Genomic DNA, 12,993 nt, shown 5'->3' with positions numbered 1-12,993 from the left:
TATATATATATATATATATATATATATATATATATATATATATATATATAAAGGCATCCTTCAGTCTTGACAGACTATGGATGCCGCTGTAAGGGGGCCTGCGCGTGAAATTTGTGTGGCAAAAGTTGCGCAATCTCCAACCACGCCTATCCAGTGGCAAGTTGGGGTACAAGACGACTGGAAACAATGCCGAGATGAGCGGAGAGCACATACAGTTCCTAGAATTCCCAAATGGTAACCCATCTGGTATTAGCCAGGCTCAACGTTGCTTAACTTCGGTGATCTGACGAGAACCGGTGTGTCAACGTGATTATGCCGTATATATATATATATATATATATATATATATATATATATATATATATATATATATATATATGTGTGTGTGTGTGTGTGTGTGTGTGTATATATGTGTGTGTGTACATATGTAGATAGATAGATAAATACATACATGCATACATACATACATGCATGCATACATACATACATGCATACATACATACATGCATACATACATACATACACGCATACATACATACACCCATGCATACATACATACATGCATATATACATACATACATGCATACATACATACGTGCATGCATACATACATACATGCATACATACATAGATACATGTATACATACATACATGCATACATGCATACATACATACATACATGCATACATACATACATGCATACATGCATACATACATACATGCATGCATACATGCATACATAATGCATACATAATACATACATAATACATATATGCATACATACATGCATGCATACATACATACATATATGCATACATACATGTATACATACATGCATACATACATACATGCATACATACATGCATACATGCATACATACATACATACATGCATAATACATGCATGCATGCATGCATACATACATGCATACATACATGCATACATACATACATGCATACATACATACATACATGCATACATACATACATACATGCATGCATACATACATGCATACCATGCATACATGCATACATACATGAAGGCGGAAAATTAAAAATATAAAATATTAGAAAGAAAGAAAAAATTGACAGAAAACAAGAGGACAAAGAGAAAAGAGAGAAACAGATTGATATAACGAGAGAAAGAGAGGAGGGAGAAAAACGTCAGAACGAAAGAGATAATGATTTAAAAAATAAAGAAAATGAAAAAAAATACAAAGATACAAAAATAAATGACAAAATAAAAAATATTTACGATAAAAATTTTAATGTAAAAAAAACATTCAGAAAAAAAAAAACTGCGAAAAAACAAAATAAAAATAAACAAAATGGTGTGAATATAAATACATAAATAAAAACTCGAAGAACGGAACAATATGGAAAAATAAATTCATTTGTGTTATAGTTTGGCCGCGGCAATATAGCAGAAAAAAAATCACCGGAAAGTTAATGAATAAAAGAAGTCCTCCATTTTACTATTTCATTTTTTTTTATGATCGAACATCGTTGGTGCTAAATTCACGAAGTTAAATCAGTTTTTATTCGTCCGACAAAACACTTTATAAATCCGTGTCCGCTGCGCGTGTGTTCACGTGTGCAGAACAACGATATTCAGCACCTGTGTCGACGCCATTTTGTTTAGTTTTTTTTAGCAGGTAGACATGCGCATAGAGGCGCCATTTTATCTTGCATTTTTTTTTAGCAGGTACGCATGCGCGTATGAGCGCCATTTTAATTTGTTTCGCGCATAATAATTTAATATACAGAATAATGAATGCGAAACAATGGCCGAATTTGAGACGAGAGTAATTCATTTTTATTGTTTGGCCACACCCCGCTCTGTTTCTTTACACGCATCTTCCGTTATATCTTTCTTTCACCCATCTTTCCCGACGAACGGTTTTTTTATATTTAAAAATAAAATCAATTGTTTTTTGCTTCTTTTCTTTCCGTTCTTTTAAAAGAGGGATCTTGAAAGTTAAGGGAAAATTGACCACACACTCATATCTGACAGCGTTTATAATTTCTCCCTCATTAATTTTAGTTTCACTTTTATTATCCGTTTTTTTTTCACGTCAGTTGTTTGCTAACAACGCATTGGCTATTGACGACGGTTATAATAACAAATCGCATATTTGATTCATTCAACTTGCGCATAAAAAATAGATGGGAATATTGGTGGTTACACGCGATCCCCGTGGGAGGTGCAAAGCAAATTCAAAGAAAGAGAATTTATTCAAATTATATGTATACATATAATCTAAAGTTAATATATATATATATATATATATATATATATATATATATATATATATATATATATATATATACATATATATATATATATATATATATATATATATATATATAGAGAGAGAGAGAGAGAGAGAGAAATAAAAAGGAACAAACCGTATTATGTGTTCATCAAGGTTCGTCTTTATTTCGAGACTTCCTCTGGATGAATGAGATTAAAAAACAAAAAACACCAGTACAAAATATTTGAAAATGTTTCAAGTGCAAAGTGTGACGCTGTTCTATTTCAGAAAAAACGGAAAAAGACGTTGGAAATTCAATACATACATATATATATATATATATATATATATATATATATATATATATAATTTAAAGAGAATTAGAACAGCAGTCTAAAGAGCAGAGTGTATTTTAATAGAATAGTAAAATCACTAATGTAATTAAAATACAAGAAAAACAGTGCTCGTTGTAATGTAGAGATATAATAAGCTCAATAGGCATATATATCCTAGAGCTATTTTAATATTTAGTAAGATGATTGATAATTTATAATTAAAATTAAAATCGGTTTCATGAGGAGGAACAAAACAAAATCAATAAATTTTACGATCGTTTCGGAAACGATGTTTTTATTGAGATAGACACTAAGTCATGGACAATAATTTTAACATATAGTTTTTTGAAACAAAGTCTCCTCATCGGAAAAGACAATAAAATAAACCTAGCATTTTTTTAAGTAAGGCAGATGTATCTCATAATGGTTCGTCTGTTATAATTCGTAAGTATCATCGTCGAAGCATTCATTTGGATGGTAAATGTAGCTTATGAATGCTTGAAAATGTTACGAATTTAAAATTGTCCAATTAAACAATTGTAACGCGTAACAAAAAACACAACATGTGATGCTCTCATTTAATATTTGGTTGTCTAAATTTTGCGAAAACATTATGCATATATATATATATATATATATATATATATATATATATATATATATATATATATATATATATGTATATATATACATGTATATATATATATGTATATATATACATATATAAATGTGTGTGTGTATATATATATATGTGTGTGTATATATATATATATATATTTATATGCGTGCATGTGTTTGTACTGACTTTCCTGAACTTTTTCATGTGTTAAGGCATTACTACTTAGATTATATATATATATATATATATATATATATATATATATATATATATATATATATATAAATGTAAATGTTGGTTCATTCGGAATTAATTGTCTAAAAAACCACTGGACGGATGGCTTCCACGTTTTGGTATTATATGTTTACTATATCCATGTGTGTTTTTATATATTTCTTTTTAATTATAACATTATACTTAATTTTTCTATGATAAATAGGTGTTTTTCTTTGTACCGAGAGGCCATTTTTTTTATTTAGGGACAATTATTTATTACCGCTTCTTGTCAAGTGACCAGTGTTACAATTTAGCGGTTTTCCTTCTATATCTGGAGATTTCGTTTGCAATCTAGCGGGGAATTCTAGAAAATCTGGAGATATTTGGCACCCACACACCCGCATTAGATGATTAAAAAATAAAGAAAACCCGAAAAGCGACTGAAAATACTTTAAAACATAAAATAAACTCATTCATGTAAGTAAAAAAAAGTAGCATTTATTGCCTTTGGTAACAATTATTTATTGATTATTTGTTTTGTTTTTCACCTTTTTTCCGACGAACCATTCTTAAATCTCACTATAAAATCGATTTTTCCAAGTACATTGTAGGTGGGGGGGCCTTCCAACCTCCGAAGGGGTTTGTATTACTGTACACATAGATTCGAAAAAGTTGTCAAAAAACAAATATATAACAAATAAATGTTATCAAAGGCAAGGTAAGTTGCTTTTCTACCAAACTGGATATATTTTTCGTGTTTTTATTCAGTGTAACATATTTATTCAGCTCGAAAAACATACAGTGTTTACCGATGTATTTGAAAATTAAAGATGGCGTCTCACACCCTCTTTAACACCGTAAGTTTGGAAAAAGGTGTTATAAATAAAAAACTGTACAAAATACTATTAAAAACCCGCCGAATATATGTCAACCTATGTCACAGTAACATGTATTGAGCGAGTTTTTAACAGTATTTTATCCGGTTTTTTATTTATAACATCTTTTCTCAAACTTACCGTGTTAAAGAGAGAATCAGACTCCATCTTGAATGTTCCAATACATCGGTAAACACTGTATGGTTTTCGAGCTGAATAAACATGTTACATTGAATAAAAACACGAAAAATATATCCAGTTAGGTAGAAACGTAACTTATCTTGCCTTTGATAACATTTATTTGTTATATATTTGTTTTTTGACAACTTTTTCGAATCTATGTGTACAGTAATAAAACCCCAACATTGCATCACTAAAAAAACACCACAGGCTTAATGTAAGCAGAATGTGTTTACAATATCGGTAAATTTTCAATGGGTTTAAATTACATGATTATTGATAATGTAACCATGTGATTGAACTTTAATTTAAATTAACCACACGTGGTCGCAAAATGAATGCCGACGCTCAAAGTGTATACACATTTTGACTCCTTCCTTTACTTAAAAATTCACCAAAAATCAGGAAATTAACGAATTTTAATGAAAATTGCAGTATGTTTCAAATAATGATCGCAGAATATAATGAACTAATTATTTTTAATTAACTCTTAGTGAAAATGTTTTATTTTGTTCAAACAAAAAATACCTTTACTAAAGTTATGGTTTTCAGTAGTAAATAAAAAACGCAAGAATTTATTTTTGCTTTTCTAAAGCATCGTAATTTGTAACAATAAAAAATAATTTTTACAGTAACATTACGAAAAAACCCCTAAAATCCGTATTAATGTATTCGATATAACTAGAAGAAAAATGAATTCTAGCATAACATTCAGGAAATTAAAGATTCAATTAGATTCCTATTTCAGTCACCTAAATAATTTAGGGTGAAATGAGTTTAGGAATTTATAGCCAAACCTAAATATTTTTTTTTGTAAATATCCAGATACGCTACTACAGAACACCGACCACTCTAATTTGTTTGCGCGCCCCAACATCATATCCGCCCCCTCGCTCGCGCCCCCAATGTACAAAGTAAAATCTTCGGAAAATGTTAAATGGTGTTCTAATTGGTAAATGTCGGTGCGTTACTTAAGGAAAATTTGAAAATTCGATGTTCCAGGTAAAAAACAAAACAAAAAAAGAACAGATAAATTACCCCCCCCCTACTCCAACTTGGTGTGCTTTCCTTTTCTTATTTTATTTCTTTTTCAGCTAATTTTAAATTTTCCGCCCAAAAAGCGCTATAATGTATTTTGAAAATTAGAAAATTCTATGTCCTGGAAAAAAAATCCCCTCCCCCCAATGTAGTTTTCTTGGTGAAGCCGTCGTTTATGCTACGGTGTGCATACGCGTAGCATAAACGGAAGCTGCAAAATGGTCAAAAGAAGTTCGTGGGTTCAGGGGTAAATACCATGCAAACGGTAAATTTGCCCCAAGTTTGACTATCAGATTCGTTGTCAACGACCTCGATTACCTATAAAAAAACAAATTAGAATCGTCGGTGTTCTGTAGTAGCGTATCTGGATATTTACCTTTTTTTTTCTTGCTTAAAAAAAATAGCATTAATACAGTAAGTTAGGTAAACTGACTTTTTCGTTTAAAAATGGAATTATTTATTAACTCTTAAAAAAAAATTTTTTTTAATAAATATTTTATGTTTTATATACATGAAGTACAATTGTTGAATGTTACTGTTTTGATTATATTCGTTTGGGGGGTACAATTAAAAAATAAAGAAAGATTAAAATGAAGCGAAATTTAAGTTTCCGTTCCATTTTTACAACAACCGTAAAACAGTGCATACTCAGCAAGTTTTATCGTAATTTATAACCATATTGAAACACTAAATAAATATTTTATTTATTTTTTTTGCATAATTAATGATGGAAGTATTTTTCTGTTTATTTTCTTAACATCTGTTAAAAATAAATAAATAATTTGTACATTCTCTTGAAAAAAAGAATCAAACTTTTCTCTACTTTCACATGTGTTCCATTTTAACAAACTGAGCCACAGCAACGCGTGGCCGGGTACAGCTAGTATATATATATATATACATACATATATATATATATATATATATATATATGTATATAGTAATTTATTAAATATACATGGCGATTAAGCTACACTGAACATTCGGCGTTTCATCCACTCTAGGACTCCTCAGCCTGAGGAGTCCTAGAGTGGATGAAACGCCGAATATTCAGTGTAGCTTAATCGCCATATATATTTTATAAATTACTAACTAGCTCGACCTACGTAAATACTTAAGTAAATACTTAAAGTTTACGCATAAATCTATACTTTCGTATATTAATTTTATGTGAGTAAATTAATTAATTAAGTTATATATATATATATATATATATATATATATATATATATATATATATTCCAGGTTGAAAAATATCTAAAAGATTAGCATTATTGAATTTCTAAAAAAGTCGTTGATAGTGCTCAATCAAAGTGAGCAAGTTTATAATTTTTTAAATTCTTTATGCAGACAGATTCATATTGGAACCCTCTTCTTCAGCAGTTAGGTTTTTGAACTCTGATTTTAAATTGAAATTTACATTCAAAAGAACATTTACCATACCTCAGGTCAGACATGGCAAAATATATATTGCCCCTCTAAAAGTAAAAATGCTTTTAAACGTTTTTAATCTTATTGCCTGATGAGACTAATACTGATCGAAACAGTCTGCACATCGTAGAAAGATATAACAATATTTACATAAATACAATTCTTTAAAAACTGTGCATATACATATACATATATATATATACATATATATATATATGTGTGTGTGTGTGTGTGTGTGTGTGATGAGCTGTGAAACAGCAAAACAGTACTGTATGTGGATGACTATAATGCTCCTCATCTTATCATCATACACGAATTACCATAAGCCTATGAGCGATGCTCTTTGTGTAAACAAATCGAGCTTAGGTATTTCGGACGATAGAATAATGGCTAGGAGCCCTGACTGTCGTACAGACGGTCGGGTTTTAATCCTGGCTTGAGGTAGTTGCCTGTCTAGCCGACCTGATGAGCTGTGAAACAGCAAAACAGTACTGCATGTGGATGGCTATATATATATATATATATATATATATATATATATATATATATATATATATATATATATATATATATGCTCCGTATCTTGGGTTGAGCATATTGGGAAGTGATATACATACTGTCATTGGACGATGTCAAAACATCGTTAATTCATTACCCACACAGCAGCAGCCGTATAGCGCAATGGTGAGAAGCCTTGAATGTTATTTGGGCGGTCGAGTTTTGCTCCTGGCTTGAAGAAGCAGTTGCCTGTTTAGCCGCACTCATGAGCTGTGAAACAGCGAAACAGTAATGTATGTGGATGACTATATATATATATATATATATATATATATATATATACAATTTTGGGAACTCAAGGAAAGCGGACATTTGCCGGTAGTCGAATGGAAAATAATAAGACTAGCTACCACATGTAGAGACCTAGACGACCCATGTAGATTATGCCATCATGAAAAATTTGCTATCCTGTACTTCAAAGAATCTCAACATCTATTAAACGGTAGAAGAGAAATAGCGAACAACTGTATTCACATGATAAAATTTACTCTAGGATAACGATACAAAATAATTTTAAAACTAACAAAAACAATAGAAAATAAACAAATAAATAAATTAAATAAACATGAATAGATATAAACTATCACATATATTTGTGTGCATATATATATGTATGTATATATATGTACATATATATATATATAAACTAGCATAAAAAACCTAATCTAGATTTAAAACAGGTCAAGAAACTAGATATCACGGCTAAATAGAGCACACACAAAGGAACAGGTCAACCAGAGGTAAAATAGTCCTTTGTCCGGTAAGTGCATGTTCATTGGCTGATAGGAAAGGCGCGGTTGATACTAGAAAGCTGATTGGCTAACTAAAATCTCAATAGAAGTTGTGTATATAAAAATGACAGACAGCCACAAAATTCGCGCATAAGCCTGAAGAGTCCTAGAGTGGATGAAACACGGAATATTCAATCGCCATATATATTTTATAACTTACTAACTTGCTCTACTTACGTATTGAGCACATTTGAAGTAAATACTTACGCACAAATTTATACTTTCGTATATTAATTTTATGTGAGTAAATAAAATAGTGATATATATATATATATATATATATATATATATATATATATATATATATATGCGTGTGTTTGTTTATACTTTCCTGAACTTTTTCATGTCTTAATAGCATTTCCACTTAGAAAATAACGGAAGTCCACTTGAAGGCTGCCCTGACGCACACACTCCATTATAATAAGGTATATTGTACAATATCTGTTTGATAGTTTATCCCCAAAAAGGTTAAATAAAGAAATTCATATAATTATCAGCCGATTTAACATTATTACTTTAATATCCTTTCGGTCAGAACGAGGCTTGTTTGTGTGTTTATTGGTTCGGCCTCATATAGATTCATTTCCGTGCGGTCGGAATTCATAATTCCGCGCCGTGTGCAACTCTCCATGTCGGCGTTTGCCTTTCAAAAACGGGCGCGAGCACCTCTGACGTCATCGCTCGGGAGATTAACGCGACCGGAAGCAGGTCTGAAACAGCTGGAAAAAGAGAGGAGGAAAGCGGAACATGGTTGGTAAATTAAATGGGGTGGGCCGGGACGCATTTTCCTATGAAATCGGCGGATGTTGAGAATTTGTCATATGAAGAGGGATTAAGTAGGGTTGGCAGGTGGGTGGGGGTAGACAGGGTGTGTTTTGATGTAGGGTGAGTGTTGATAGGTGGACATGAGTGCCAATAGGAAAGAGATCATGGTGGAGGATTTAAAAGGGATTTAGAGAAATAGAGAGAGAGAGAGAGAGAGAGAGAGAAATGGGCGAGAGAGAGACAGAGAGGTGGTACATATATATATACAGAGAGAGAGATGGAGAGAGAGAGTGAGAGAGTGAGAGAGAGAAATGGGCGAGAGAGGTGGTACATATATATATACAGAGAGAGAGAGAGAGAGAGAGAGAGAGAGAGAGAGAGCGAGAGAGAGATAATTATACATAGATATATAAAGGGCGAAACGATAAAATTGTCGCCCCAGAAAAGAAATAATTCCATTTTCGTTTGATGAATACCGGCTTTCTTTTTTTTTTGTTGCAGTTGGCTAGTTCCCAGGAGCGATAAGAGCCTTCTATCATATCTGAAAGTGACATAATATTTTACGAGCGAGATCTAAGATGCGCCACTGTACAACTTATGCTCTCTACGAATCCAATTTATGACAACAGGACCATTGCCAGCACCCCTAAAATGCATTGCTGATGAAAGCAAAGTTTCCGGACTCGATTATGGTCTTTGGTATAGTTTTAAGTGAGGGCCACATCATGCCCCCTCACATCTCGAAGTCAGTTTGAAAGTCAATACAAAAGTGTACCTGGATGTGCAGAAGAGTACGGTGATTCCCTAGTTTAATCAGGTGGCCGCTGGCAGACCGTAGGTTTGACAGCAGGATTTGGCGCTGGGCCAAAAGTCTAAAGAACCCCAGGCTAGGCTTCAAAAGGAGTGATACGACTTTGTACCCTTCTCCCACTGACTCTTCTTTCTCCCCGGACTTGAACTCGCTCTACTACTTTGTTTGGTCATACGTCAAGAAAATCGCCATCATAACCTCCCACAACACCAAAACTGGCCCGAGAACGGCCATCTGCCGAGTATCCGCCGAGCTCCCGACGGCACTTGTGAAAAAGGCATGCTCTTAGTTTCAGACCAGTATCGAGGCGGTGATTGAAGGGTTAGAGTGAAAAGATGTCAGCTCTACTACATAATAAACTTACCTGAATTGATTTTTTTTTCAGTAAAATTTTTAAAATAAAGCTGAAGTGCTGATTTCTTTAGAGCGACAACTTTATCGTTCCAACCTCTCTTTACATAATATTTGGTGATACAATATACATAATCAAGTTGACACACCGGTTCCCATTAGATCAGCGGTGTTAAGCAAGATCGAGCCTGGTCAGTATGGGGATTCCAGATGTTGAACGGTCTCTCTGCTTATCTCGGCATTGTTTCCAGTCGTCCTTAACTTCACCTTGCCGCATGCTCGGCTTAAGAAGGAGTGCTACGACTTTGTACCCTTCTCTTACTGACTCTCCCTCCTCTCCGGATCTGAATCCTCTGGACTACTTCGTTTGCTCATACTTCAAGAATATCATCAACCTAACCTCCCACAACACCAAAGCTAGCCTGATCGCCGCCATCTGTCGAGTATTCGCCATGTTCCCGCAAAGAGTATCGATTCAGGAGAGGTGCGGTTTAGAATTGTTCAACCTTTGCCTCACAATTACACGCGCATCTATCCTTACAAGGGATATCCACTGTCTTTCTAGATGGAACGGAGGCGATAGTAGCCTATTGGTAGCCTTCAAGTTCAATGTAAACAAGTTGTTTTTGCTCCCTCCCTATAAATAATCAAATCCCACCCAATTTACATCATTAACGATTACTACACTGTCATAGTAGATTCATTAACCCTTATCCTCAAGTGGGCTTTTTGCCTTGATGTGGTGACTTTTTTACAAATGAACCACCACTTATCAAGGCACAGAGGCCACTCGAGAATAAAGGCTTGAGAGTGTACAGTGGTCAAAAGGACAATATAGTAATCGTTAGAAGTGTTAATTTGTTAAATTGGATTACTTAAGGGGAACGGCTCATCAAGAACTTGTTTACATTGGACTTGAAGACGACAATATATATATATATCTAATTTTTATATTTGTTGTCATTCGTTGATAAACTATTTAGTCATTTAATCACTTGCAATGAATGCAATAAATAATTTTTTTTATATACTTTTAAAGGTTAAAAATCTTCCAAGACTATATATAATATACTTCGTATGCACTTCGTTTGGATATTAAGCAAAGCTCCCTGTCTGTTTGTAAACAAACTAGCAGTTCGAGCACTGTGAAGCGATGGGCAAGTGTTTCTTTAATAGGCACTTGATGAGGAACATTTGCGGACACAGATTCGTAGACTTATAGGTACAGCTGCCGACTGTCAACTGTCAACTCGATAGATGTAGGTTCAATCCAGGGCTGGGGAAAGATGCTTGTCTAGCCAAACTGATGAGTTGTGATACAACGAAACAGCACTGTATGTGGATGACGGATGACTAACAAAATTTACATAAAATTAATATACGAAAGTATAGATTTATGCGTAAACTTTAAGTGCTCAATGCGTATAAGCCTGAGGAGTCCTAGAGTGGATGAAACGCGGAATATTCAGTGTAGCTTAATCGCCATATATATGTTATAAATTACTATATATATATATATATATATATATATATATATATATATATATATATTAGTTTAAATTCTGTAGATTAAAATATATATTTAAGTTAAGAATTTATTGTTTGAAACAAGGAATTTATACAGAAAAATTATTATCAATAATGGCTCATATATCAAAGGAAATGAAATGCGATTAGCAAAATGTTCAGCTATGAATAAACAAATATTTTACTTTTCCTCTGATGGTGTGTGCCATTATTAAAAATCTATGGATTAAGGAAATAAATATAATTTTTCTCCATATGTTCCTTGTTTCAAACAATAAATTATCAACTTAAATATATTTGTATATATATTTTAATCTACATAATTTGACTTTAATCATTAAAATTATATATTGCTCTATTGTTTAAATATTGAGCTTTACATTTTTGGCTAGGATCGTCCTGAAAGTATTGCCTCAATCTGACAGGGAAATTTACTTGATTTCTAATCTATTACATCTCATATATATATATATATATATATATATATATATATATATATATATATATATATATATATATATATATATATATATATATATTATTTTTATGTCTCGGAAGTAGAGTGAAAAGCATATCTTATTTTTCTTTTATTAATATTATTGGAATCTTTTCTTTTTTCCTTGTACACATTTTTGTGAATTATTCCATGGATTTCTGCCTTTGGATTATTATGGACCATCTTCCAATTACGGGATTTCCTTGGATTTTACTTGTACAAATGGAAATTCTTTTAACTTTCTTGAAGTTTTACATTTGGATTTTACCGTCACTGGATGTTTTATCTTACACCGGACTAACCATTCATGTGTAATCACCTTTTTCTTCACCATATTCCTTCTGCTTCACTTTTTTTGTTTTCAAGTAAGATCTTTGTACTTACTTGTTGGTTCATCAAATACTTCTGCATGCAAAATCCGATCCCGCATTTTGCTAATTCCTACCCTCTGATGAGAAGGAAAGTATTTCTTCGAAACTCCGCGGATTAAGGACTATTCATTTATCTAGTGTTTCCTTTTCAGATTAAATATGTTTTTAACTCATTTCAAAGTGTTTTTTAACATATTTTATTAACTGTTTGCTCATATATATATATATATATATATATATATATATATATATATATACATATATATATATATATATATATATATATATATATATATATATATCGATTTACATACAATGCAAAAGCGATGAATAATGATGTATATAGTATAAAGCGCATTAGATCAGGAATTATAT

General features: G+C 32.1%; 1 pseudogene; it reads right to left on the bottom strand.

Annotated features, from left to right (window-relative positions):
• Positions 1 to 206: 206 nt before the first annotated feature.
• Positions 207 to 323, bottom strand: LOC145267392 (5S ribosomal RNA; annotated as a pseudogene).
• Positions 324 to 12,993: the final 12,670 nt, after the last annotated feature.

The sequence above is a fragment of the Euprymna scolopes genome, chromosome 42 (assembly GCF_053919585.1).
Source record: "Euprymna scolopes isolate OS-2025 chromosome 42, ASM5391958v1, whole genome shotgun sequence".
NCBI classification, from domain to species: Eukaryota; Metazoa; Mollusca; class Cephalopoda; order Sepiida; family Sepiolidae; genus Euprymna; species Euprymna scolopes.
The sequence above is the reverse complement of the archived record's forward strand: the minus strand, read 5'-3'. Positions and strand labels throughout refer to the sequence as shown.